We start from the raw sequence: 25,106 nt of genomic DNA, 5'->3' as shown, positions 1-25,106 counted from the left end.
AGGGTGTCATAGTTATTCTTTATTCTTCTGGAATTACTTTCCTTAAGAATAACCTTTTACTCTCACTCCTGAAAATTCTAAATTGTTCATTTTCCTGAGCTGCAGAGAATGGTTCACTAGAGATTTAAGAATGATCAGACAAGCCTCTTGGAAATTTTCAGGATCACTATTGTTTACCTTTAAGACTTACAATAAGGAAAAAGTCATGTCTCAGACTGAAAAGCAGAGAGGAAACCACAGTTACACCAAAATAAAGATCCACTATATGAAGTTTTCCTGACTTGCCAGAGTCCCACTTGGCCTGTGTGAGTCCTGGTTAGTGTGAGTGGACATGCAGTAGCTCTTACCATCTTTCAGTGAAAACAGAAACAAAGTGCTGAGTCTTTGAGTACTCCGTGGCTTTTGCCATCTGATTGTGGCCCAAAGAGTCAGTACTTGCATAAGCAGCATAAATAACAGTAGAGGATTAGTTAAAATGACATTTATTACACATCTGGAAGGAGGCCTCATTTCATCAATAAAGTGCTAGTGCTGCTAAAGGTTGTAACTCTTGCTGATATGTTAACAACCTATTGTATACCTGCATAAATAAATAAATAAGAATTATATATTGTCTAGAATATGTGGAAACTAGTCTACATAAATCTAAGTCCATTCACCAGTTTTCTACACTCCTTTATTTTGCCTTGGTCTCCCTTTGTGCCAGTGGAGTTCTATGCAGAAATTATTTGTCATCATTAATCTATGTAAAAAATTAAGGCTGAAGGGAGAATGGCTAGGAGGAAGTATGATTTCTGTGAATATTTTCCCCTTTCTCATTTTGACATGATGAAGAATTGTAAAAAAAGAAGAAACTCATAGTTTCATTCGTGCTTTTCCAGCTTTTCTCCAGGAATTTTCTTCACTTGACTCACCTTTAGGGACATGTATAAGGATCTTAGTGGCAGTTCCTGACAGTGATTTCTTCTGTCAATCAGCAGTACTTTTTCAACTGAAACTCTTATCATACCTTGGGAGAGTTCCAAAATTTCCACACACTAATACAGCAATTCTAGGGTTATTTCTAGATATTTCTTTGTCTTTAAAATGTGACCAGACAAATGTAATCATGACTGCAAAGTTATGATTTTGGAATGAAATGAAAATGTTCTACAGAATATTTTTATAAAATTCAATGTGAAATTCCAAAGGAATAGAATTAGTAATAGTTGATGAAAAACAAAGAAACAAAACAAACAAAAAAAAAAGGACAAGTTCCAAGATTTTGAAATACATTCACATCCTGGTTTTCAGGAAAACTTAGCTGAGCAAGGCTGTGGATGTTAAAAATGCTGATTGCTGTCCTAAGATTCCAAATAGTCACCATCCATTATGGAAATTCATATTTATGGACTTCTTTACTGCAGTTTGTGGATCTGGCATACCCTTTAGTAAGCAGGTTTAGATGAAATAGACAGTTACAGTATATTATTAACTTTTGTAGGTCACTGATCACTGATATGATATGCTGTTTTAGCTTGGATGTTTCTTGTTGTATCTCTTAAAGGATTATTTCAGTGTATGACATTCACAGAGAAATCACCCTCTGAGTTACCCTGTGAAAATACAACTTCAACCTACTCTGTAAGCCTGGTAATCTTTTCAGAGGGATCTGTTTGCATTTATATTCTTTAATCTATTCATTCAGGACTGAAGCACTCAAATTCCTAATAGAAAAATAAATTAAATAAACTTTGAAACCTATATCCACTAAAAATAAAGTGTTTGCAGTGTCCTTTTATCCTGCTAGAATTTCAAATAAGGAGGCAAAGGTAGGAAAACAAAAAAAATGCCAGTCGTATGGAGATTGCATTTGCATTAGCAATTTAATTTGGGTTTGCCAAGAGTTTGGAAATGAAACTCTCAATTCTTTCCATTTTGCCCATTTCAGTTTAATCATAGAATCCTCTTGAGGTATGGATTCCTTTTGGATGAAATGTCACCAAAGGTGGAGTCTAGCTTTTATTGGAAGTCTGTCTTTGAGAATGGTCCAAAGCTACTCCAGCACAATGGGTAATGAAACATGTGCAGTGTGGATTTCAGGCCCTGAGCAATGAGTCTTCTGCTTTAGTGGCCTGGTTCTATCACACCACAGAACTTGTTAATACAGACGTACCTTCATATTTTCAATGCCAACTTTTATCTAAAAGATAAGTGCTGTATGTTATCAATATTTGTCTTCATCAGTTGTATAAGGCTGGATCAGTCTGGAACCTGAGATATCAAAGTATTGACGTTTGAACTTCAAGAGAGAAAAACAAGATAAAAGTAATCATGTGCTTACATGAGGAAGCTGCTCAAACTCATCTAATTCTCTTTGGTCAGAAATAGCTTGAGGTCACAGATAACAGGAATACTGAAGTTTCTATTACTCCCGAATTCCAGCTGAAATAAGAAAACCCACAATTCAAATTTTTCCTGCACTATTCTTGCATTTATGCTTTCAGTAAGGATATTGAAGTCTGAAGATTGCCTTATCCAGCCTTGTAAGAAACAGCAATTTACATAGGTGTTTGATGTGCGGCAGTCTTTGGGAAATAGGTTTCAGAGGGTTTGTGTGCAAGTCAGATGGATTTTCATTTTTATTGCATATTTGGAAAAAAAATGTGAAGAAGGGAAGGGAAGAAACAAGAACATAAAGTAAATACAGGCCATTGTAGTTTGTTTTCAACAGTATCTATAATAGCATACAAGAAAGTAGTATGATAAGATTATTTTTGTTGTTTTTTTTTCCTTGAAGCACAAAATGGGAAAAAAAGGAAAAATATTTTATTTGTGAAATATATCTGATTGAAAATTACATATGGGAAATTACTTCTTTTCTTGGTAACTATAAAATAAGTAATTACAAATGTGCTTTCTCGATTGAGTATCTCCTCAGTTTTTTTCCTTTTTGGCCTTGAAGCATATTTTGTCAATAAAACTAATTTGTGTTTGAGAAAAATGAAACCTATTCTTTTGTAATAATTACTGTACAGAAACAGAGAAATAGATGTTCAGCTAAATATGCCAGAAGACCTTAGTATTGCACAATGTTTCTTTTACACTTTTGTCCATAAAGTTAGATCATGTAGTTGCAATCCACAATCATTTAACGTTATTATATCAAGAAAGACCAAGTCAGCCACTGATGTCAGCAGCTGTTGTAACACTGAGTTATAGCATCATTAGTCTGACAAGAGTTTGCTGACAGATTAGCATAATATAGGATCATACTAAACCAGTCATACATATTAATCAAAACAGATCACCTACTATGATAAAATTGTTTAAAAAATCATAGGAGATGAAATACATCTAAAATTATAGGAAATAAAAGAAGACTTATTAGGTAAACAGGTGTGTGTATGCATATGAGAGAGAAACATGGAGAAGAAATATCTGGCTGCTAAGAGACTCATTCCTTCATTGTCTGTGCAGAGACAGTTGCTGTTGTATGGCTATTTCAAAGAGTCAGGCAGCAGAATTCAACATAAAAGCCCTTGACAATACAAAATAGAGCAGGCAGATTGAAGTATTCTGTGTAAACTTTAGCTGGCACAGAAATGACCAAGTTATCTCAGTCTCCTGGTTCTCCTGGAGATGAGATACTTCGCACTGTGAAAGCCAGAGATGAAGGATGAAGCCAAAATGTATTGTAACATTCCTGCTACTTTATTCTGTGTCAGGAACAAAAGAATGCTTGCTCTTTCTCAGGTGCTTTTGATTCTCCTGAGTTCACTAATTTCTGTGTTAGCATTTTGAAAACACAGAAAGTGTATGCCATTGCAAGGCAACGTGTTTAGGTAACTTTGTTTTAAATTTACTGTCAAAGTTAATCTCTTTTATTGAAGAGAGCGAAATTTTTAGGTGCAAGGTGAATCAAGTGTTAGGATCTTTAATGGAGGACATATTAAACAGAGAATTTAGACTCAATATAAATAATTCCTTCTTGCTCTGCCACTCTTCAACTATAGTACTTTTTGCATTCCTCAATTATTTTTTGTAAATTCCTACACTAAAAATATAAATTTTGTTTAAAGTTGCTTAGTCCTCCATATTCCAGTCACATAAATGCAGATATGAATACCCTGAAATAGGAATTGTGCAATTGGATAATTCATTAAGAAATATTTAATACATCACTGACCTTCTAATGTCTGTCAGGAAAATCTGAAAAGCTCCTTTAGGCTGCAGAGCTGCTGCTCAAAAAAGAGTAGACATTCAGGTTAATCTTTGAGGACTGTGACTGGGAGTTTTGGAACACAGAAATACCTCAAGGGTCAAGTGCAAAAAATGAGGGGAAAAAAGACAACATTTTTTCAAGGACTCAGGCAGAATATTCAACTCTTGTTCTTTGAGCAATTAAGATTTCTAAAAGAACCAGGAGAGGCAAAAAATCCAACAGCTAGATAACTGTTTTCCTTGCCTACTCTTTGAAAAAGTATTACCAGTGTAATTATTTTTAAATGTAACTGAATTCTTTTAAAAAGACTGCACTAGGACTATATCTTTTGCTTTGTAAGGATAAACTCTGTAAATAAGTACCCCGAACGAAGAAACTATCTAACTCATGTTTCTGCTTCAAATAACAAAATCTTCTAAGGTCACCAAAGTGTAGTATATCTTGAGAAGGGAAGTATTTATCTATCCCAGATACTAGAAGCTAACAGATACATAGATTATATGAGACTCTCTTTCAGAATTTATCACTATCTGATCAGTTTGGAATTTAAAAATATTAACAAACTATATTTATTGTGCAAAATAATAAAAGCTTGCTTACTGACACTACTGACATAAGCTAAAAGTCAGGGCCTTGCTGCAGAAGCAGTCTGATGACAAATGGGCAAAACATTAAAATTATATACTCAGTGAGCATCATCAGATCAAAAAAAAAAGATTTGATCCAGTTTCCTCAGAAAATTCAGAATTATTTCATTGCCATCCAAAATCTAAACTGTTGTTACATATACTTAGATGCACATTAAAAATGTGGTTTAGCAATGTATTCTTCCTGAAAAACAGTCTAAACAGAGAGTGGCTAGGATAACAGGGTAGAGAATACAGTAAAGAAGTAAAATTCTGTGGAATTCTTATTGAATTAGTTTTTTTTTTGTTTTTTTTTTTTTTGTATGGGGATTTTTTTCAGTGTACTATATTTACTTATTCTTACATACAATTACCTGCCCATTTAAAAGATGAAATCTGGACCCCACCTTTAAATCTCTAGACAGGCATTCAGTCACTGACTACTGACACTGCCTTGTAAGAAACAGCAAAAAACAGGTGCATCAAGACATCCTGACAAAGCTCTAAATTCACTCTCCAAACATTGCCTGGATCTCACCATGGATAGCACTAGGAGAATCACTAAGTACTTAGATTTCCACAGATTAAGGTGGGAGTATTTTGGGTCCCAGTGTAGTTCTTGTTGTTGGTCCAAACTGGAGTTTTTTATAGATTAGCATATTATGGGATTGTTTTTATGGAAATGACAAGTGGAAAACACAGAAGTTTAAGGAACCTACAGACTTCTATATTATGTATCTATCACAACATCTATCACAACATATAGCTTTAGATTTATAATTAATCTTGGCTAATAGAAAATAGGACTGGAAGATGTTTCTAAAGACCACTTGCTTGATCTCTGGCACTAAATATTGTCAATCTTAGTTTATTGCTGATCAGCTGTCAAATATAATCAAACATTTCCTGATTTATGAAAGATCTGTACTTAAAAATGTCTGATTATTAAAATTCTGCTGTCTTCTTATGTGATATATTTGAACATTATTGAACATCAATAAACTGCTGTTTCTGATATCAAAGCTAAATATCCCCTGCTTCAATTTATCTAATTAGTCTTTGCACTATCCAAAAAAAACCACAGGGAAGCAGTTTACTACTTTCCTCTTTGAAGAAACTTTTTTACATATTTGAAGGTTGTTAATAAATGTCCTTTCAGGCTTCTCTGGAGTACAGGAACCCTACTGTTTCAGTATCTTTAATAGGTCATATTTTATAGACCCTCCAATGAGCCGTACTTTCTGAAATAATATCTGGAGGATATGGTAAGCCTATTTTTTTAATTGGAAACTCAGAAGACAGTGGGATTAGTTCAGTCATCCACTCAAAGGTAATTACCTGATATTAGATGTACATTTTCTACTGTTTTGCAGATATAAGCAGGAGTAATCCCCAACAGACTCCATGTAAGATATTTTCTCCTTTTCACATGAAGTAACTTGTTACACCACAATGATAATGATTCCATAACATATTCTCATCTGGCACTTATTTTATTCTGTTCTTGTTGTAAGAATAGAAAATTGAGTTGAAGGTAACAGTTACCAAGAGAAGCTATACTACTAAACACCAGAAGAAAAAGGGCAACACTTGATACAAGAAAGTTTATCTCATTAACATTTGACACATACATCTTAGTAATGGAAGTAATGACGAGTCAAAGATGTCACTTTTTATATTTGCAATTTGTAAAACTAGAATTCTTTAAATAAATTATAATTTTCTCTTTTTTTTTTGTTTGTCTTGTTTTATTTTGATTTTTTTTAATGGAAAGAGGATTTGATAATGACTTCTTTTCAACACATACCTGCAAATATTACCGTTTTTATCCAGTTTGTGCACTGAACCATGCAACTTGGATTTTACTGGCTAATTAAACCAATATTTATTCTGACATATGGCAGCACTCCTCTAGCTGCAGGAAACCACTTGTGAACTTTGTATATTTTGAGGACTCGCAGAAGTTGGAGCCTTGTAACAATTTCTTACTCTTCCAAAAAGAAGGGCAGCAGCTGATGGAGCTGTCATTATGCTTGGAAGTGTTCTCAGCCTTGCTCAGGAGTGTTGAGGGATGGGTTTTTATAAGTCCAATTGCGTCAGGGACCCACGTCTTAAAAAGGAACCCCCTAGGCCGCGGCAAAATATCCAAATATGGATGACATTGTAACCAGACCAGTGAAGAGATTTTTGCCTTTATTTCCTGCACATCAGTCTCAGAATACAAAAAGGAGACATGACAGCTCACTGATCCACCCCAAAATGTCTCTCCCAGGAGGGCTCATACAGCAATACATAAAATCATCTCAGTCTACATTTTCAGCCAATCACACACAGAAAACACATATTGACAAGTATTCTATCCAATCTTATAAAACATACGTAATGGTAGCTAAAACAAAGACTAGTTCATAAGAGACAATGAACAGAGCTCTATTCATGCTAACCTTCTAAAGATATACATTAAATAACCTTGTTGCCATCCTAAAGCCAATTCTACAGAGGCCTATTGTTGTTTGTCACGTTTACTGCTTGGGAAACTTTTCTGCTTGCATGGGAAACTTTTCTGCAATGCTAACAAAACTCCAATCTAAGGCCTGCATACTTTTTTTTAACCATTTCTTAAAAATCCTCTAACCTTATGGATTCCAACACAGGAGTTGAACCCATAATTACAACTGCTGACCATATTACTCCCTAATAGATAGCAACAGAAACAAAGTCAGTGCTTTCTCCAGTTTTACATCCCTGCCAGCCAAAAGAAAGTCAGTAGAAGGATCTGCATTGAGTGTCTTACTAGTTCCATTTCCCAAGGTCATGTATGAGCCTGGAATATTTCCATCCTGGTGAATTTTTTTATCTCCTTGACCTCAGGGAGAAGAACATGTCTGAAGCACTTCCTGAAAGTCTAGTTGAGACCATTTCATTCTTAGGATGGAAAGGCAGCAGAGTAGTAGCTAGAGGAGTACCATCATTATTTCCAGCTCCTGTAAGGGTCAACAACTGGAGCTGTGCAGATCCATGCGGCAGGAGTATGGAAAATTTTCTTATCATCAAATTTTCTTATTTATCTTCTTTCCTTTCTTCCTCATGTGAAGGACAGGGAATAGCAAAGACTCTCTCTTCCTTTTGTCTCCTTTTTCCTTGACTTCTCTCTCTGAGCGGGGGAGAGTGTATATTTATGTTTGAGTGTCCAGGCTATAGCAGAAAAAAAGCATAGCCCTTTCTAAAGAATACACTAAGAAAACCCAATAAAGAACAACAAAACTAAATCCTTTACAAATCTCATTATCAATTTCCCCCAAGCTTATTATTGTAACTTCACCAGTGTGACAAAGCAAAGGATAATTGTTTTGCTTGACTAAACTGTGATATTTCTATACTGACTGTCGTGATCTTGCTGCAGGCTGACAGGCAGCATAAAACAAATGAAGGTTGTGGGATTTCTGGGCTGTTCAGATGGTCTGGGGAAAAGCCCAAAGATGGCCTTGGGCCCCCGGGTTCGAAAGGACGAGAGGAAGCTTCAGATTTGTTCTTGGTCTTGGTGTTTATTAATTGCTTATCTAAAAGATTTTCTCTTGGCCTGACAGAGTTCTGCTCAGCAGTCAGCCATGGGCACACACTGAAAGCCCCTGGGGCGGTCACCTATCTTTATACCCGGAGTTACGTATACCATATTTATCATTTTTCTCCAATACCCTCTACCCTTATTAACCAGTGTTCCCCTAGTAAGGTCCAATCCCGGAGTGCCAACATCACCACAGAAGATGGAGGTCTAGAGGAAGAAGAAGAAGGAGAAGGGCACGCCCCAATTCCTCCATCTTACTTCTCTAGACCCCCCTGTACAGAAATCTTAAGCCCTGTATCTCACACTCCAATTAACTTGTCCCTTCACCATTCACCCCAGTGAAATCCTCCCGTCCTCATACTGATGTCATCTCCCATGTGGGATCAAAGTCCAGCCACCAGACATCTCTGGCAGCATTCCAGGACTCCCGAGCCCCCCAGGGGGGGTCTTGTTCACCCTGCACCCCAGTTCTGAGAGACTGAGATCCCACATCTCCCCCTTCTGTTTGCACCAAAAGACCCTTTTTTGCTTTTATGTGAAAACCCCCCAAAGTCCTTAGTTTCTTTTCATTTCTCTTCTGGGTCGTTTTTCGCAGCCCGAGTCTCGACTTCTGTCTGAGTACTCGTCTCTCTGCTTCTTGGATCAGCATTCTCGTGTTCTCGCGTTCGGAATGGTTTCACGTGCCGCGCTGACACCCACTTCAGACCTCGATCTGTGGAGATACAAGCGAAACCCTTTCCCCAAATGATTAGTTTGAAAGGACCCTCTATTTAACCTGTTTCTGGGTTTCTGATCAAAACCAAAGGATTTTCCCTTAGCTTTGCCTATGTGTTGTTTGAACATTTTTGAGCCTCCCAAAAGATGGGTATTTTGTGACATCAGCTTGCCACAACTGAAGACTTTGCAGCCCCCGCGGATTGATGGCCCCGGTAGAAGAAGGTGGCTGCACAAGCTGACAGTCTGGATAAGCACTAATGATCTCCCTCGCATCTGTAGCACTGTCCTCCTTGGGGGTTGTTCTCTTCCTGCATTGCCGCGAGAATTTTGTTGATGTTTTCGTCCTGCTGATGGAGTAATTTCTCAAACATCTTCTCCAATGTCTTGTCCTCTGATTGCCCTTCTGAGCGTCCCTTTAGCTGTTTCTCCCATTCCTCTTTTAGTTCATCCTTTACAATCGCTGCGACGTGCTGAGGCGTCCCCACCTTGCTGCATGCCTCCACCATCTCTGCCAAGGATGGCCGTCCTGGCATGGTGCTAATCACCCGTTGACAATCCGGGTTGGCATTGCCGAAAGCTAAATTCTCCAAGAGAGGCCTCTTCACTTCTTCTGTTGTCACCTGTCGATCCACGGCTTGCGTGAGTCGGTCGATGAATGACATGAATGGCTCTGTGGGACCTTGCCTGATGCAAGAGAACGGGACATCCGGAGCTCCTGTCGGCGTAATTTGCATGATTGCCAATCGCGCTGCTTCTTTGATGTCGCTTAACACTCTCCGTGGAAGCCGCGCTGCTTGTTCCCCTGGATTGTCATCTGGAGGATCCCCTGCTAATTGCCCTTCTGTGAGGTTCGCATTCGGCCCACCTTGGTATCTGTTCCGCAACTCAGCAAGATATTTTCTCCACCTTTTTTCCCAGACAAGACTCTGTGTGTCAGTGAGGATCATTGCCACAATACTTCGAATGTCATATGGTGTGAGATCATACATAGAGAATGTCCCTCTTAATAGCTGTTTGAAGTATTGTGAGTTCAGCCCAAAAGTCTGAGCTGCCTTCCCTAGGTCCTTGAGTGTCTCATGACCCATCCTTTCCCACCTTGGATTCTGTCCCTGGGCATCATATGTCACTGGCATTGTCAAATCCCCTGATCCCGGGAATAAATGCTTTTCCTTTTCCAATGCTTTTCTGATTTGCCTCCAATCCATTGTCTTCACCGGCTCTTGAAACCCCTCTTCATCAGATTCCATTGGGATTTGCATGAATAATGGTGTTGTAGATGTCATCGGTGATTCATAGTGTCTCATTTTTTGCCTTGAGGTTTTTGGCCTTGCTCCTAAATCCGAAAAGGAAACTCGAGGATCCTGTTGATATTTCTTCTTTACTGCATCGAATGAATGCAAGAAGCTTTTTGCTGCTTCTGCTGCTGATAGCATCCATGTTGGGACACCTTCCGATGCTGTGATTCTTATGACATCTTCCCCTTGTAGCTGTTCTTCATCTGAGCTTTCATCATCTTCATGAAATCCCGAAGTGGATGGATAATCCCTTTGTCGTGTTAACATTGTTTTCTTCGAGGTGCTTTTCTTTTTATATATTGTTGGAAAAAATTGCTGCATTGTTGCAGTCTCGCCACGAGATGGCGCTGTGGCTCCGCCGAGCCGACCCGGCATGTCGTGCACTTCTGCCCTCCTGCCACTAGGTGGCGCTGTCACCGGCCCCCCTGGCTCGGATGACGGTGCAATCTCGACTACCCTACTTCCTCTTCCGGCTCGGCGTCTCCCATGAGGGGAAGGAACTGAAACTCCGAGGCTCGAGACCAAAGGCACCAGATCTGGAGACGGTGTGGAGCCGCGGGACGTAGAATCCCTAACACGGCCCCTCCTCACCCGCGACGTCACAGGGGACCGGGCTCGGGCCCGCCCGCGTCTTACTCTCTGCGCGTGCGTGCTCTCTGAGCTACTTCCGGTGTCCCCCAAGGTGACGTCATCATCGTCTCCCCCCTGTTTCACCTCCGAGGTTCCCGCCCCTCGGTCTGTCCCAGAATCCGACCCCTCCTCCTCTGATGTTGTGTTCGCCTCCCCCGCCGGCACCCCGGCTCTACCCGCGATTCGAGCTGATCGTCGCACCGGCTCTGACGTTACACCCGCGCGCCTCCTGCGTCCCGCCGCGGCGGCCCTCCGGGGCTGCGCGTTTTCCCTCAGCCCGCCTTGCGCGCTCGCCGCCCCCGCGCTGGTATGTGAGTCTATCCCCCGGTTTTTGCGAGTTTCGCCCTCCGCGGGCGTGTCCTCATCCTCACCGGCGCTGCTCGCGCCCGCCGCCGCCGCCGCGTCGCCGCTTTCGCCGCGAGCAGGCCCCCCCCCCGATCCCTTATCTTCCTGCTCCCCCCCTTCTGCTCCTGACTCCTCCACACTCTCTGGAGTTTCAGGACGCCCTTGGGGTTTGTTGCATTTTTTGATCGGGGGTTTTAATATTTTTTCCTGCTCTCTTTTTTCGAGAGCCCTTTCCCCCTGGCCTTTCAAAGCCAGAGCAATTTTTTTTTTTCCGGAGCTCTGCCGCTCCGCCCCCTCCTCTGAGGGTGCCGCAGCTTCTCGCTGCTTCTCCAGCCTTTTAGACTGCACTAAAATACCTTGTAACATGATTCTTGCCGGCGAGAGTAGCTTTAACGCTGTCTCATCTTTTTTTGTTGCTAAAATATATAAATGCCTATTAATCTCTTGCCAAAACCCGACTTCGAACAAAAGATATGTCTCTGCAAGTGGGTAATTGAGCCTTGCCCATAATAACAGCTGTTTTAATTCTTTCTTTGGGATCCCTTCTGTATATAATTCTGCTACACTTTGTAAGGTGGATAAGATTTCCCGTTGTTCTTGGGAGAGTGTTGCCCCCATAGTATTATTTTGGCCTTCTTACCGAATCTGTCGCCAGCGTGGTCTGGAGGCCCTTGTTCTCCGTCCAGCAGATTACGAGGGATGGATCAGAGGCGCCTTTCTGGTCCCAGTCCAGGCCGCTCTGCTACGAGCTGTCTTCAGCAGAAGCTGAGAGATGGGATTTCTCAGTGACTGCTGATTTTTGCAGCTTCTCCCGGCCGGTTTTTTCTTTTTCTTCTTTCTTTCTTCAGGCTTCCCTCCTCTGGAGTTATCAGTGCTGTTCTCTTGGCTCTTCAGCTCTTCAGGGCTTTCCCCCCCCCCGAAAGGTTTGGTGGGAGATAGCCCGCACAGCGGACGCCAGTTGTGGGATTTCTGGGCTGTTCAGATGGTCTGGGGAAAAGCCCAAAGATGGCCTTGGGCCCCCGGGTTCGAAAGGACGAGAGGAAGCTTCAGATTTGTTCTTGGTCTTGGTGTTTATTAATTGCTTATCTAAAAGATTTTCTCTTGGCCTGACAGAGTTCTGCTCAGCAGTCAGCCATGGGCACACACTGAAAGCCCCTGGGGCGGTCACCTATCTTTATACCCGGAGTTACGTATACCATATTTATCATTTTTCTCCAATACCCTCTACCCTTATTAACCAGTGTTCCCCTAGTAAGGTCCAATCCCGGAGTGCCAACATCACCACAGAAGATGGAGGTCTAGAGGAAGAAGAAGAAGGAGAAGGGCACGCCCCAATTCCTCCATCTTACTTCTCTAGACCCCCCTGTACAGAAATCTTAAGCCCTGTATCTCACACTCCAATTAACTTGTCCCTTCACCATTCACCCCAGTGAAATCCTCCCGTCCTCATACTGATGTCATCTCCCATGTGGGATCAAAGTCCAGCCACCAGACATCTCTGGCAGCATTCCAGGACTCCCGAGCCCCCCAGGGGGGGTCTTGTTCACCCTGCACCCCAGTTCTGAGAGACTGAGATCCCACAGAAGGTTGCGTAGAAAATGAATCATCATTGAAATTGGTACTATGCATATGAAGTATGTCTTATTTTCACACTTATTCCATTTCATGTCCTATAATTTAAAAAATGCTAGGTAATTTTCTAGCATTTGTTCCAATCTGGAAAGAATATTTTACGAGTGTAATTGGGTGTCAGGAAACAAGCAGAGGGGTCAAAGTTCAGAGGAAATAACTTAGAAAAGAATCTATATGTTCAGAAACTCAGAAGCTTTTTAGCAAACACCAGGTATCCTTGAGGAATTATATATATCAGGGTAGAGGTATAGTTTACTGCATTACTTGGAAAGAGTTAGGATTTCTCTCAGATTGCTTGAGAATAAATTGCCTTTCATAATGCCATATTTCATATATAGCTTGTCTTTGGCCCTTGAGCATAAGATATGTTTCATTTTGCTCTTACCATACATTCCATCTTCCTTAATTTTAGTTTTGGTGTATTCTAATATCATAAACATATTATACAAAGAAAATAAACAGAATGTACCACAATAGATTCTGCATGATGGCCTTGCCATGAGAAAGTTTTATCCAGACTGGTCATGTGCTTTTTAATATTTTCATTAAGGGCTAGATATTGCAATCTTTTTTGGAAATCTTCTAAAATCTTGATGGAAATTTTGACACAGCTTCCATTATCTTTTGAAGAACTTAAGCTGTGTTATGAAAGAAAATATGAATCACATTGTGTCTTCTAAGTTTTCCTTGATCATTCTGTTAGAGAAATCTCATCACAGAAACTTCATATTTTTTTTAAAAAAATAATCTGTTTCTAGGTTAAAAGGAAAAAAAATTGTGCTTTCATTCTGTTTTGAAAACAGTAGTGACTGAAAAACCTTGAAGGAGTTGACAGTATCTTAAAATATTATTTGGGTTGGGTAATATCAGACAATTCATACTTGGTTCTTGGTTCAGGCAGTGAAAGATTTGAGAAATATAAAAAATTAGTAAAGATAAGACTGAATTGGAACTTGTATTTTAGGGTTAATATAATCAGTGAGTTCTCTATATCAGTGAGCATCAGTTCTCTATAATCAGTGAGCATCACCAAGAATATGGCATAATGAAATAAAGGCCAAAAACGAGGATGTTAATTTTGTAGGAAGACAATAACTTTCATGCTTCTCTCGCATTATCCTTTCATATAATCATTTACCCCTGCCTGATGACACTCAAAACAAATTGTAAAGATCTATATTAGATTCCAGAGCTGTTGCCTGCATTTCTCTACTTGTGACTAGCACAAAAGTAGTTTAGTGCAAAAAGGTACTGGAACTAAATAAAAACAATTCCTTATTTTTATTTATCATGCCCATATATACTCCCAAGGATTTGCAAAGGTTCTTTCCATGGAAAAATGTAGCAGAATATCACAGTGTCTCTACTTGTGCAAAAAGACAGAGGAAAGGGAAGGGGTCTCAAGAGAAAGCAGGAGAGGCATCCTGACAGAAGTAGCAAAAGGGATGATGGAGATATGTGAGCAGTACTCAAGAGGAGATGTCTCTGCACCCTGAGCCACTCAGGCCACTGACTAACCTTCTACTCAGCCAAGATCACCAAATGATGAGTGATACACTGACAAAACCAGAGAGATTCTTCTAGCAGATGTGGCCATACTTATTTTAAAATTACAATTTCTTAACTGAAGACTGTAAATAGTCTGAATGAAAGACCTAGATTCAGAAACTCCTCTATTTCAACACATTTAGAGGTAAATTGCATTCTTTAACAATAGAACAAACACATGTATACTATGGTTCAAAAATAAGAAGCTTTTAAGACATCACTTTTCATGATAGATAAAGGATATTGAAAGGTCATAATGGGATTACATTATAATCCGCAGGTAAGAGCAGGATTCATGTCAAAGGATTTTAGCTATAGTTTTATTAAGCTTCCCTCTTCCTTTGAGAGATTAACTAGCAGGACAATATCTGACACCTGATACAGCAACAGAAAGGATTTCTGTGGTTTTCATTTTATGCATTTGACAGTAACATTAATGGAAGACCTGAGAGCTGAGCAGTTTCAAAAGGTTTACTCTCTGCAGTTTATGAGTTTGTTTAGAATATGCTTTCAAGAATAAAGTGCATAGTAGGAGATGTTTTAAAATTACTTAAGTATATTCAGTACTCATAAGCAATTTAGAAAACTTACTGTCCTGAATGTAAAAAGAAACTGCTAAAGCTGACATGAAAAGTAGCCTGGTAGGTACACCTGAGATAAGGAACTTCTAATGAATGTTCTGAACATTTTTTCTTGCAAGATTGAAAGAATAAGGGAGATCTTAGCATTTTTTAGCTAATAAATAATAGGTGTGAACTGACTGTACATATGAAAGTCAGATAATAAAAATAATTCTCATCAGGGTGGAATAAGATTTGTGCAGGACTAGAAGGTACATGGATTATAAAAAAACCCTTAATTTGAATTAATACTGAATCATGGTATGATCCATATCACACAATCATAATTTTACATAAATGGCATAAAAACAAAATAATGAACCTCTCAACCTGAGAAGCCCTGCTTTGCCTCATTTCTAATCTTCTCTTAAATTTTCAAAGTTGTGATTCTGCTGTTGATACAAATGTTCAGCTATTGATAGAATTATTCTTTGTGTGCATGTGTGTCACTTCCAAGCACTTTGCTTTGTTAACTACTGTTGTTACTTTGTTAACTACTTTTTAAACTACTTTTAATAGTTGCTGCTTCTTTTCTTCTATTTCTAAACTAGCCAGTATAGAGAGATAATTGTAATTCAAACTATATCTTCTCTTGTGTTTTATATTAAACTGAAAGGTGAGATAGGTACCCATCTGAAATACCAGCTGGGTTTCCAGGTGTATTTAGAGCAAGTCTATCCCAAAGGTCTATGCAGTCACTACAATTTTATTTTTTTTAATTTCTTTTTTTAAACTATATGCTGATAACATCGGAGTGAAACCACATGAATCTTTAGTCCCATGCTTCTGGATTCTCAGTGGAAGTCCATGCAAGGCAATGTAACGTGACTTTCTTCTGTACTAATAGAAGTGAAAGGAACCTGTAGTTTCAATGAGGTTGCACACACAAAAAAAGCTTTGTGCCTTAGCACAGACCTAATAAGGAATCATATGGCAACAATATTTGGGATCACTTATTAGGGGCCTAAAATGAATGGACAGAAGAATACATCAAAGGACTATCTGTTTTTATTTCATTTGAATGCTATTTTAAAGAAAACAAGAAGCATATAAATGCTGTTGTAACAGCATTGCAATTAGCTCACCAGTTAGAATGGATAACAGATAAAGAATTAGAATGGATAGCAATAAGAAAATTTGTACTTAGATACAAATGTAATCCTTAACTTTTACCTTTGCTTGTTGCAATAAAATATTATATTTTATATTCTCCAAGATAGTCACTTTTTGCTTCATAGATTGAAAGCCTTTAGTACCAATCAATGAAAGAGATAAAAAAATAAAAAGCCCCTGTCTGTCAAAATTTTAAAAGAGGACTTTGTAGATTACTTACGTCTTTAAGGCCAGTATAAACCACCACAAACATTTTGACTGATCTGTCACAATGGAATTTCAAACCAGTCAAAAGAGCAAAGTTTTTTCTAAGCTACAGAACATATTTAAAGGGCTTCTTTAAATTTGATATCCAGACTCCAAGTGACCTAAAATTAGCCTCAACACCATATAAATTATTTATTATAAATTACTGATAACATACATACACCATAATGTATGACACCATAATGTCAATCATATTTTTCTAAGTTTTTTCTCTGCTAAAATATTTCTGTTTCACTATAGAATCTCTTGTATTATGAAAAATTAACCTTGGTTATTTTTGTTTCTCTTCCCCCCCCCCCCCCCCCCACCAACATGTAATCTTGGCATTGCATTTTTCCTACCTAATGCATGAATACTTCGTAGCAGCTCATCACACTAGATGTTTGAAAGAACCATTCCAAAAGATATGTTTCTAATGCAAATCAAGCAAAGATACAATGGTTAGCAGTGATGGCACAAAAGGCAGGAAGCAACCAAATGAAAGAGTAACAATTAAAAGATTTTTTTTTCTTTAGTGAGGAATAACTTTTAAATAAATGCTGGATCTAAAATGCTTCATTTGACTGTAACAAGAACACCCGTGCAACAAACCAAGAGCCATAAGCCTGATGTTGCAATTTAATGTGACACTACAGAACAAATTCCTTTATTTTCTTAGTTCTGGACAATGTCTCTGGCATATTTATAATTTAAAGTTGCCTAGGTTTTATGCAGGTATGATAAAGACAAAATTTACTAAAGAAGCTATGCAAACTCAATAGAAATAACTACATTTCTGTGATTTTCGAGAAACAGTCTGTGCCTCTCACTCCTAAATATGGAAAAAAGTACTTTTGTATAGGACATGTAAACTACAGTATTGGCAGTTTTAGACTTGCTTTGTATTTGGATGGATTTGGTGAAATACCTTGGGTTTTTCATATGTTAATATAAACAAATTGATTTATTGCCCTGTTCATGCTTCACATTAATCATTTGAATAGTCTCATTGACACCAGGGGGATTAAAGCTAAGCGAGTGCCACAGATCTACATGACTCGAGCTTTTACTGTAAGATTACAATTCATAATTACTTTAAACAGTTTAACTCTCTTGGTTTCTATTTTCCATTAGTGAATAAGTATTCCAAAGGCTAGAACTTGATTTATACTACCCAAAATCAGCACACAGATGTTTCTGTGCTTCACATAGCTCTTAATACCTGCTTCATGGGGTGTTTGACTTCTCAGTAATTCTGAAATTAAAATGCTTACACATACAAAATGCATAATTAACTTGAATAAAAAGAAAAGAATGCTGAATTTTCCTTAGTAATCTTATGTCTATTATTTCTTCTATACAGATATCTAATAAAAAAATTAGCCTCAGAAATCTATTATCTGATTTTTTTTTTGACATACAAACATTTAGTTAAAAGGCAAGGAGCTATTTGACAGCCTTCCTGATTTCTGTGAAACTTAAAGCAGGTGGTGTACGGGTTGTCATGCTTTGTTCTGTTCTCAAGGGATTGCCAAAAAGGGAAAGAAAATAATTTGCTTTCCAGCTTCATCCAATTATTTCTAATGATACTGAGTCTGTATGAAATAGAGGGACTGCTGATATTTCTTTACTAAAAGTGAAGGGGGAGACAACAAATTCCACCAAATATGTAGTACAGTGTTACACTAACATGTATCAGTGAATGGTTGCTGTGGAGCTGTAACCTGGCATAAAATGTCATTGTTTGATGCTGCTTTGCCCAGTCACTCACTCATCTATCCCCAGGAATCTGCTTAAATGGAGAATGCTGGACGAAATGCCATTTACCTGGGACCCTACAGCTACTGTGTACTTTCCGTGTTAGGGCAAATAAAATGTGGTGAGCCAATCACATGTCCATCTCATCCAGGTTCACCCAGTGATCTGTGAGGCACGCAATTCTGGCTGTCAGCTTTCCTGACACATCCAGGAAAAATGAGCACAACAGGAACTGACTTCAAGCAATATTCACTTCTGATTTGTTACTTTTCATCCCAGATTCGAGCTATGCCCCATTGCTTCGTATACACTGTTTCAGTGCTTGAACTTGTCAAGAAAAAATAGTGGAAAGGAGAAGTTTCCTAGTATAGCACTGGAGACAGAGAATACAATAAATTAATTTCAATTCTTTATCCAAAAACCCACTATTTTCAAAATATGTGGAAATATGGATAAAAGATATTTTATTGTAAAGAAAACACAATAAACTAAAACCAAACAGAACCAAGGCACCCAACCAAACAAAAAAAATTGAAATTAACTGTGAAATTTTTATATCTCTGAAACTTGGAAATCTTAATAATTTAAAAAGAGTTTTAACACCAGTATATTAAAAATTTTCAGACTAAAATATTGATCCAAACATCTGAGAAAATAATGGTGAATTATCAGTAGCTCATGCTCATGAGGCTGTAATAGGATTTATTATATAGATGTAAAATAAAGTCAATTTAGAAATGCAGTGTGTTACAGATATAGTTTAGTCTCCCTCAGTCTATTCCTACCTGGAGGAGTAATTTCTTTTAATGGGAAAAATAATTTTGTGAGCACCCCATCCAGGCTGGGTCCATGGTGGCAACGTTAATCAAATTTCTTTTAAGGTTTCAGCTATAATATTAAAGTCTTAAGAATAAAATCTTAATACTTTAAGTACACAGCACTACCAGGAGACTTAATATAGTACATCTGAGACATTTCTGTTTTAATTTAATAAACCTATTAAAGCTTTTATATTTCATTACTTCATGCCTACAAGAAAGGAACTGAGATTTTAGAATGGTGCTTTTTTGCTGTCTGTGGCCCATGTACTCTGTGTCAATGGAGATAATGTGCTCATGGATCTAAAAGATCAATGTTTGGTAGGTAAGGAAATTAGAATCCTTGTAGCTCAGTATTTAGACGGCCAGTTCTTTACCAGTATAATATTTGAAAGCAGAGAAATATAAAAATCTTGAGGATTATTGCTTAAGAGTTCTTGATAAACATCACAAATCAAGGAGGAGATAGCAGATAGAAACATTAAGACTGCTTCCTAACTATTAAATCATTAAGGCTAAAACCAATTAAACCCGACACAGCTGTTTATTAGTTTCAATTTCCTCTTTTAAATTTGCAAGTTTGAGTTTACCAGATCTAAAGAGAAGATGCCAAGTCAAATCAGGGATTTAAGCTGTTTTCCTGTACAGTTAGCTGACACTGCCAGCCATGTACTATTTTAACATTTACATAAAGAATACAAAAATTTTGAGTGGAAAGTACCTATGGCAGGAAAGGGCTAAAGGAGCAGAAAAACTCCTACCCATGGCAGAAGTTCAGAGTACTTTTCTGAAGTTTTAGCGTCTTACTCAAGGGTATACATGAAGTACTTTCATCCTCAGGACTCAGAAGCTGGAGTCCTGAAGAGAGACCTTAACAGAGCTTCTAACAGAGCTTCTTATTTAAAATTCTTATTTAAATCAGCCAGATGATATTGCCTATTTTTTGTTTTTTTAGATTAGTTTTGTTGATCATGTTGCAGCCTGAGGGAAATTAAACACAGATTTTAGTGGTCCTTCTACCATATCTCAGGGTTATCTTTCTGAAGTGCCTTGTATGTAGCAGATGATGCAATATTTATGGGCCCAGAATGAAAATGAATGGAAAACTGGCAAATTAGCAGGCTATTAAAGAAAAATAAAAAAGCCCATCTCAGAGTGCACTGATCCATTTTGCACTCAGGTCTTCTTGGAATAAAACTTTTTATTCCATTAATTGAATAATGTAAAGTACATAATAAGGATCAGTCCAAGTGCAGGGACTGATCCTTTGATTCAGGCACTGCCAACCTAAGGACAACCTGAAAAAGATTGTCCAGTGTCTCAGAGAGTTCCCTGTCATCACACAATATTTGTGGGCCAGGTATGGAAAGTTAAAGTAGCTGGTTCTTAGCTGCAGCTGTTTTTTACAGAAATATCATGTGTTTGTACAGAACCACTAGAAGTCTTGATGATTTTAACTGAATTACGTGGTCTAGGGATCAGTACTATTTCTGAGGCTCCTCTTTACTTAACAAGCTTTCCCACATTCAGATTCATTTTTTTCCTACTTAAAACCAATTAATGGTCGTAGAAATCTATCCTTATTTTAATAACTCTTCCAGAATTATGTGATTAAACTTAAAGAACTATGTGATTAAACAGATGTACAGATCTATCAGGAATCAGTCAACTAAGACTACTAAGTTTTATTATCCCCATACTTTACCTAAACATACTAAGAAAAAATAAAACTCATTTGATTGGCTGAGAAAAGAGAGGAAACTGAATGGGCAGAATCTGGAATATTCTTTTGATTCCTAGCTTGATGATGTTTCCAAATACACATAGATAGTTTGTACCTTAAAATATAAAATCTGTTGGAAACACATCTAAAACTCAATGGCAGATCACAGCATTAAGACTTTCTTATGAAAAAAGAAAACCTGGTCTAATTGCAAAAGTTCATGCATATCTGAGCTGCAGAATTAGGAGAGAAGTTAGATCACAGAACTTGACCTAAGATTTACTTTTTAAACAAGACAAAATAGTTACCTAGTGTAGCTCCCCTTTATTTTTGTCTTCTAATGGTAAATAATTATTTCTTCCTTCAAGAAGTACACTGAATCTGGTTATTCAGTTTTCATAGAGTCCCTGCACAGGGGGACAATGTCTGTTGTTTTCTAAGGTTTTATTCAAATATTTCTATATTTAAAAAAAAAAAAAGTAATTTGGTCTTGAAAACTAGTGGCTCAGATTGTTTCCTTGACTTTGCTGTGTCTTGGCCAAATTCAGCAGTTGAAAATAAGGCCCAGAGATAAGTACAACTTCTAACATCAGCTCAGACTCTTCATTATTCACAGAGAGTAGTTAGTGTTGATTGATATAAATAATCTTAACTGATTCAATTATGTGAGCAGGGAAATCTATATCCTATGCTTCCTTCCATATTTACAGATGACATCAAGTAGCATAAAAGCTTTCTAATGATCAATAAAGCTCATTTAAACTTGCTGATTACATTTCTACATTTTCCCATCAAAGAGGTTTAAAATAAATATCTTAACTCAAGCTTCTAAATTCATTCAATATAATTCTGTCTTCTCAAGAAGGCATTAGTAGTCCTGTTATTGTAATGGTTAGATATATCAGTGAATTCATGGCCAGTGAATAAATCATCAAAGAACTGAAGGAGATGTAGATCACAGTTGTGGACATGTCATTTAATATGAATTTTAAAATGCTGTGCATGTGTTCATGCTTTTATCAGATGTAATTGTTGATGGGTAAACATAGATTTTGTACTAAATACAGTGTAAAAAATCAGAATATCCAGCAGTTTTTGAATGCTTTTTATATATTTAAAACCTTAGCCTTAATAATTTTTGCATATATATGGCCATACTGATGATAATCAGTATATCTTTCAGCAAATCATATTAAAATTTTCTAATGTTGATCAGTTTCTCAGCATCAAGTATATTTATGCATTTCAATCACATTGCACCAGATTTTTTCAGAAGTTAGTGTGGTGAATCCACTATTAGAGCAGATGAGGCAGCAGATGACCAACAACTGTCACAACAACTTAGAGAGGCCTGGGAATTACCACAAGTAACTCATAATTTTTCTCAGCCTATACGTGAGGTCCTGTATAATCCACCACGACTGTAGCATTGCTGAAGAAGATCCTGCTGTTTTGTCACACTCTTTCCTTCAATTCTGCAATTTACAAGGAAATTAAATTGGACTTGTAAAGACATCCTCAGAAATAGCCTTTCATCTGTTTCTGCAACATCTGAGCTGGAGAAACCATTCTGTTGGAGGAGATGAGGCTGTCAGAAGTTTTAGGAGTGGGGATGCAGATATAACCACTTATGCATAAAATCCTACTCTCAGGTTAAAGTATCTCTAAGTCCTTGTATATATTTTTAAATACTGCCCACAAGTGGAGTGTATTGTCTCAAGTGAGACATCTTCTGTCCTTTTTGAATATACAGTGGCAAAACCAAATGGAATAGGGGTAGAGTACTTTTTTCTCTCTGAAGGTGTGCAGCTGATGTAACTCTTCTGAGATAGAAAAGCATTCTTCTTTAACTACCAAAAAAAAGCTACGAAACAAAATTTTTGTTACTGCCTTTTGTCCTAGGAGTGAAAGAAAATATATTGCTTTAATTGTGAACCTGTCAAGGGCAAATGCAAGATACTCTTCATGTTGCTAAACTGATGCATATCAGGCCAGTATTAGTCAGTATTTTTTGCAGGTGTCCATGTTTCAGCAGGCCCCTATACCAAATATAATGTCATGTAATTCATGTAAAGTAAAAGTAAAAAGTTTTCCATCTTTACCATACTCTCATTTTCTTTTCTATTCTACTTCTCCATGGAAGGAGAGCGAGAATGAATTAATCCTGGCAATACCTCCTTTACTTTTGCAGAAAGCAATGCTACTCATTTTCCATTTCTTTAAATTATGCAATACTACTTATTTTGCAAATACAAAGCCCTGAAAATCAAGTCTAAGTTGTTTATCACACTGCAGTCACAGCAGATTGCAAGTCCACCATCCTAAATCACAGTAAACTCTTTTATATTTAGAAGACACATACTTTTCTGTAGCTGTATGTTGTATGAGGAACTAATAAATGCACTAAAGTAACTAATCTCAAACAGATGTATTTATTTCCAGCATTTTATTTTTGTTGATTATTTTGGATAAGATTACATTAGCAACTTTACAGGGAAATCATACTTTTTTCTCAGAAACAATTCCAAGTAGACCCTTTCATCTCTCAGAGCACCCCTATGAGACAACCTACCCAGCAATGACTTCAGGGAACTGCAGTCCTCCCAACTTCTGTTGTTCAGTTCTTTGGTTCTGTTCTTTTGCTCTCTTCTTATTATTGAAAAGTCAGAGACAAAAACAGTCAAAAGAGACTGAACAAACTTTGTAAACATGCATAGTGTCCTGGGGTGACTTTATGATGCTTGCATCCCCAATTGTCTGCTCTGTTTATGCTGGATACTAAGTTCTGCACCTTTAGGACTGGTTCTGAGAGCAAAGTGGGGGAGAAGAAGTCTGCAGTTTGTTTTTAGAAACCGCACTTGCTCCCCACAATTCTCTCTCATGGACTGTGTTGCCTGCAGCACAGACGGCCACAGAGAGCTCTTCTTTGCTTTTTAGTTAGTTTTTTAGGCTAGCTGAAGCAGAGAAGCTCCCCACATTGTGGCTTTTCCTTTTCTTGGGACTGTTCAGCCCAGCTTTGGACTGCAAACCCAGAAAACCCCAGGAGTTCAAGCCTGTGGCCCAGCGGGGCCAGGGACACATCCATTTCCAGCACAGGGGGGACTGATAAGAGACTGAGTCATCTGAAAAAAGCCTTTTTTACCACAAAAAGGAATTTGCCATCTCTTTGGAAGAGTGAGAGGTTCCATTATTTAACACCACTTTTCTCAGAGGAAGTTTTAATTTCTGAACTGGCTGAGGGAGGGACAGGCTTGAATTCGCTTTCTAGAAAAGACCACTTCAGAAATTTTCTCCCAAAATTTGCCCTAAACCAGGACAAATAGCAAATGAATAATTTCTTAGTGGGAAAAAGAATAGAAGGTGCACCCTTCATTTACTACATCAACTTTTAACAGAAATAAATCACTCCTAACATTAGGGAAGAAATCAGGACCAAGCTATAATCAGTTGGGGTGGAGAAAAAGGCCAAGCGTTAAGAAAGGAACTATAAATCTTGGACATTGAAGCCCAAATTTCCTACCTGACCTTTCACAAACAAGTAATTTACTGTGGATGATGTAGTTTTTGGTTGATGTCTAAGACAAAAAAGCTGAACTTGGCTTCAGGTTTTCTATGCATCTATAGCAAAACATCAAATGCTCATTAAAAAATCCTGATTCTGCTTTCTCATCCTGTAGATTTTTGCACTGAAGATTCGAGGAGTGTAATCTCTAAAAGACCCTGTAGGACCATTTGTTACTCTCAAGCAGATACACCTTCCAAAAGAGAAGTGTCTGCATTTCATCAATAAGAAAATAGTTGTACAATCTATATATGAGCAGCCCAGGAAACATTTCAAGGTAGCACTGGAAATCAATTATACAAGAATTGAGTTAATTCATGTTGCTTCAGGCCAAGCACAAATGAAGATAAGCTTTTGATTGCTCAAATACTTTAGAATTCTCTTACCTGTGACTTTTGAAACCTACCACAACTAAAGAAATATGCAAATCAAATACAATTTGGTGGGTAATTCAGGGGCACACAAGTAATTTCTGATAGTGATAGTACTAATTTGTGTCAGAAAATAGACATTTTATCTCTTAGTAACCTACTAAGTCACATAGGTTGCTTAGTAATATTCCACCTTTGTTGTCCTACCATCTACAGAATTCGAAACTTTTTATAATACTGAATATACAGCACCATCAGATGCAGGAAAGGCAAAGCATAAAAAAAGCAATTGCCTGATCCAATGTCTGTCCAAACCAGAGGTGGTTCCCTCCT

This window comes from Melozone crissalis, unplaced genomic scaffold, assembly GCF_028551555.1.
Source record: "Melozone crissalis strain CALT ecotype California unplaced genomic scaffold, PUWL_Pcris_2 ptg000002l_1, whole genome shotgun sequence".
Classification (NCBI taxonomy): Eukaryota; Metazoa; Chordata; class Aves; order Passeriformes; family Passerellidae; genus Melozone; species Melozone crissalis.
The sequence above is the reverse complement of the archived record's forward strand: the minus strand, read 5'-3'. Positions refer to the sequence as shown.